Source organism: Vulpes lagopus, chromosome 15 (genome assembly GCF_018345385.1).
Source record: "Vulpes lagopus strain Blue_001 chromosome 15, ASM1834538v1, whole genome shotgun sequence".
Classification (NCBI taxonomy): Eukaryota; Metazoa; Chordata; class Mammalia; order Carnivora; family Canidae; genus Vulpes; species Vulpes lagopus.
In genome coordinates, this window is record NC_054838.1 from 15,906,062 (window position 1) to 15,911,043 (window position 4,982).

General features: G+C 50.2%; 1 pseudogene; it reads left to right on the top strand.

Annotated features, from left to right (window-relative positions):
• The first annotated feature begins 296 nt into the window (after positions 1-296).
• On the top strand, positions 297-843 carry LOC121476567 (annotated as a pseudogene).
• The last annotated feature ends 4,139 nt before the right edge of the window (positions 844-4,982 follow it).

Below are 4,982 nucleotides of genomic sequence, written 5' to 3' on the forward strand. Positions count from 1 at the left end.
CCCCCTCTGCATTGTGACCACCCACTTACTGCCTGCCCTCCCACTGTGCCGAGAAGAGCTCCCGGGTGTGGGTGTCTCTTGTCCATTCCTCGATTCCCAGGGCTTATTAGCACAATGCTGGACACATACCAAGTACCAATAGATATGGAATGCAACGATGAATCCAGGTTTTGGAGAACCTGAATTTTCTATAATCGGGGCATGAGGAAGAAGGTGCGACTCTTGAGCCCAAAAAGGGTTGTGGGAGAAAAGTTCTTTCTGTCCGGCAGCAGCCATCGGCTCAAAGGGAAGCCAAGATGGGCTCTTACAAGTACATCTGGGAGCTCTGGAGGAAGAAGCGCTCCACAGCCCACCCCCCGACCCCGCCTGACGAAGCCCACGACTGGGGTTCAAGGCCAAGCAAGTTTATGCGCTGTATCAGATTTGTGTGTGTCGTGGTGGCCACAAACCTCCAGTTCCTAAGGGCACTACGACAGCAAGCTGGTCCGTCATGGTTGTTAACCAGCTGGTTTGCCAGAAGCCTTCAGTCTGATGCAGAGGCGTGAGCTGGACGCCACTGTGCGGCTCTGAGCGTCTTGACTTCCCATCGGGCCGGTGAAGATTCCATATACAAGTTCTTTGAGATTATCTTCATTGATCCATTCCATAAAACTATCATCAGAAACCCTGACACCCGGTGGATCACCAAGCAGTCCACAAGCACAGGGAGATTCAAGGGCTGACATCCACAGGCCGCAAGAGCCATGGCCTTGGAAAGGGTCCCAAGTTCCACCATCTATTGGTGGTTCTTGCCAAGCGGCATGGAGAAGACACAACACTCTCCAGCTCCACCATTACTGCTGATGTAAGTAATATTTGCACAATTCTTACCTAATAAGCAATGTAGGACAATTTTTAAAAAGTACAACTCTCAAAGAATACAAACTACAAACTTGGGGTCAGCGTCCAGATAGATTCCTGGGTAAGAGTCCAATCTTGAACTCAACCTCATTGACCTCTTGGCAACTCTGGGAAGTGGCTGTAGTTCACACCTACAGTATGATACCTCTTGTCCCTCTCTGCACTAGGTCTTGCTTCCAATCCAGTTCCAAAGCACTCAGCTCCCCACATTAATTTATTCATTCGAACCTTCAAAGGTGAGCACCTCATCACTGCCAGCCCTGAGCACTCGGGGCACAGCAGGACGAAGACACCAGCTCTCCCCGCGAGAGCCCTCTGTGCAGCGGGGACACGGGGGTGGGCCGTGCAGCCATGGGCAGGCGATGGGCCGCCTGAGCGCAGAGGGGGAAGCGCGCTGGAGAAGCCAGGACTTCAGGGAAGAGTCACTCTCCTGAGGAGCATTGGAAGGGGGGCTCTCTGGGCAGAGGCGTTGAACCCCCGGAGGCAGAGTCCACACCGCTTCTGAGCGAGGGACGTCTGCCTTCTTCTCCTGGAGGTGGCAGCGTAGAGCAGCTTCGGACACACCGGCTCTGCCGTGGGGCCTGGAGGACAGGGACTTCCCAAGCTCCCTGGCCCCGCTGGATGGGGAGACCCCCTTCCAAGGGGTGTCCTCCAAGGAAACCCTGGGCTCTGGTCAGGGAGACGTCTGAGCAGAGAGCAGAGGGGAGCAGACACAGGCCCTGAAGCCACACACGATGCAGCAGTGGGACTGACAAGCCCTGAATCCCTGGGGGCCGCTCAGGCTGCGTGGGACTCACTCAGAGCCTGGGCACCCCAGCTTCCCGAGGAATGAGTTCCAGGAGCTTAGGCCGCTGCTTCGCCTCTCTGGGCTTCACCTGCCTTATCCTTTGTTTGGCCACCTCCTCGGGTCGTTGTGAGGAGCCAGATGGGTAATGGAAAACAGTGTTCGACAGGTACGAGACTGCTCTACAGGTCCGTCCATCCCAGCAATATTTAGGGGGTACCAACCACATGCTGGGCACTCTGCGGCGCTAGGGATGTGACGTGAACGAGGCAAAGGCTCTTAAGGGGCACACGTTCTGGCTGGTAGGAGAGAGAGAAGAAACAAGTGTATAGGGTCTATTAGGAAGTGCTATGCGGGGCACCTGGGTGGCTCAGTCGGTTCAGTGTCTGCCTTCAGCTCAGGTCATGATCCCGGGGTCCTGGGGTCGAGGCCCGCATCAGGCTCTTCTCAGTGGGGAGCTTGCTTCTCCCTCTCCCTCTGCCTCTCACCCCCCCCCCACCCCTGCTCGTGCTTGTGCTCTATCTCAAATAAATAAAATCTTTTTTAAAAATGCTATATGTAGAGAAATAAAACAGTAATAGGGAGTGATGTGAATGCTCGCTGAAATAGAGTATTCAAGAAGGTCTTATATGGAAGTGACCCTGCAGCAAAGATCTAAATAGTGAGGGACTGAATTATGCAGATAATTGGAGGAAGAACTTTCCAGGCACGGGAGAAGCCAAGCCAAAGGCCCAGAGATGGGAACACACAGGGCGTGCGAGGAACAATGAAGGAGCCAGTGCAGCTGAGCAGAGTAGGGGCCTGAGCCAGAGAGTGGCAAAGGAGCATGTGAACTAGCCAGACGCAGTGAGGACTGTGGCTTTTTTATTTTTAAAGGTTTTGTTTCTTTATTCATGAGAGAAACAGAAAGAGGCAGAGACCTGTGGAGAGGGAGAAGCAGGCTCCATGCGGGGAGCCCGATGCGGGACTCGATCCTGGGATCACGTCCTGAGCCAAAGGCAGACGCTCAACTGCTGACCTACCCAGGCAGGTGGCTCTTATTCTAAATGGAGTGGACTGCCTTTGGAGGATCGCTATTATTATTTATTGATAATATTACTCATTCATTAGTATTACCCATGCTTTGCTATGGCATATTATTGTGATTATTCGAGCTACCATTGCTTTAGCATGTAGTATATGCAGTCGAGATTAGGTCTGTTAATCATCTCATTTAATCTTCCCAACCTCTTTGAGGCAGGTACTTTATTATCTCCATTTCATTGATGAGGAAACTGAGTCTCAAAAAAGTGAAGCAGCTTGCTTAAAGTCTTTCATTCCATCAAGTAGTGATGAGCACCTTCTGTGTCCTCTTTTGATGTGCTGGGACACAGTGTTGTCGTGGGGTCATCACTCAAACCCTGTACTGCATTTCAGGAGCCAGCACTCATCACTGCTGAGCCCGATGGGGGGAAAAGAAGGAAAGGAAAGAAAGGAAGAGATTTGCTCAGAGGCAGTGAGCTACTCCTTCCTGGGAGCGGGCAACCAGACCTGGGCGAGCACCTGAAGAGCAGGTGCCTTCGAAGGTTGTGCCACAGCACCTGAGTGAGGTGAGGAACAGGAAGCCTCCAGATCCCCCTGTTATGGGTTGAGTTGTGCCCCAGCCAAAAGATAGGTTGGAGTCCTCACTCCAGGTACCTGTGAACGTAACCTTACTTGGAAATCAGGTCTTTGATCAGATGTAATCAAGTTGAGGTCTTTAGGGTGGATCCTAGTCCAATATGATGGTGTTTTATATGAAAAGAGACACATATAGACACAGAGGGAGACTGTCGCATGATGACAGAGGTGGAGATTGGACTGATGTCTCTACAAGTCAAGAGATGCCAAGGACCGCCAGCAACAGCAGAAGCTAAGAGAACAGCATGGAACACGCTCTCCCCTACAGCCCTCAGGTGTCCAACCAACATCTTGATTTCAGACTTCTGGCCTCCAAAATGATGAGAGAGTACACTTCTGTCATTTTAAGGCACTCAATTTCAGGCCTAGGAAATGAATACACCTGCACTGCTATACCAGCACCCCCATCGCTGCAGCCACAATGACTACAAGGCACCCCCTACTGGTCCCCTCCCCTAAACCTACTTCACTGCTCAGCTGGGTGCAAAAGGGAAGGGAAGCACTTGGATGAACAAATGAATGAATAGTGGAGCTTTATTTAGTTCTGAGAAAAATTAACTCTGAAGAAAGTTACCACACTGGTAATCCATTTGAGCGTTGAAAACTTAGAACAGGGATCCCTGGGTGGCGCAGTGGTTTAGCGCCTGCCTTTGGCCCAGGGCGCGATCCTGGAGACCCAGGATCGAATCCCACATTAGGCTCCCGGTGCATGGAGCCTGCTTCTCCCTCTGCCTGTGTCTCTGCCTCTCTCTCGCTCTCTGTGTGACTATCATAAATAAATTAAAAAAAAAATAAAAAAAAAATAAATCATTTGAGAGGCCCTTTTAAGAAAAATAATACAAAGTTACAAATACAAAATAATGTACAAGGCCCCAGGAGGTACGGGGGTGCGGGCACCTAAAGCGTAAGCTTCTTCAACCTCATGGAAAATCCACCTCTGCATGGGAAAAAAAAAAATCCAGAAACCACCAAAGAAAGTGTTGATGGATTTGTCTAATTAACCTGTTTGTCCCAAAATTAACAAAGGACAAACTAAGAAAATATTTGCCATACTCACAATAAAGGGTTAACCAGAAAAAGCTCTTAGAAGTCAGTAAGAAGGGGCACCTGGGTGGCTCAGTGGTTGAGCAGCTGCCTTCAACTCAGGGCGTGATCCCAGGGTCCTGGGATCGAGTCCTGCATCAGACTCCCTGGAGGGAGCCAGCATCTCCCTCTGCCTATGTCTCTGCCTCTCTCTGTGTCTCTCATGAATTAATAAATAAAATATTTTTTAAAAAATCAGTAAGAAAAAGGCTAGCTTTGGGGGGCCCCAACTATGTGCCTGGCCCACAGCATACATTATTGCATTGGATTCTCCCAGAGTGGTCCTGGGACGCAAATATTGTCCTCCCAATTTAATCAGTAGGAAATCAGGGATAAGGGACACAAAGCCACTATCCAAATGAAGCCGCTGTCCAAAGTCGCATAGTTTGTTGTTGGAAGAACAATCTGATGCTCATATGTTTTCCATCAGACATGGTCAGAATTGGAGCTGATTTTCAAATCTGGAGAAAATAGAACATGGCAGCCCTGCAGGTTTTCATCTCAAATTACCCCCAAGAACGGGCCTGGCCTGACATTTTAGTGCTGACAGTTTGTT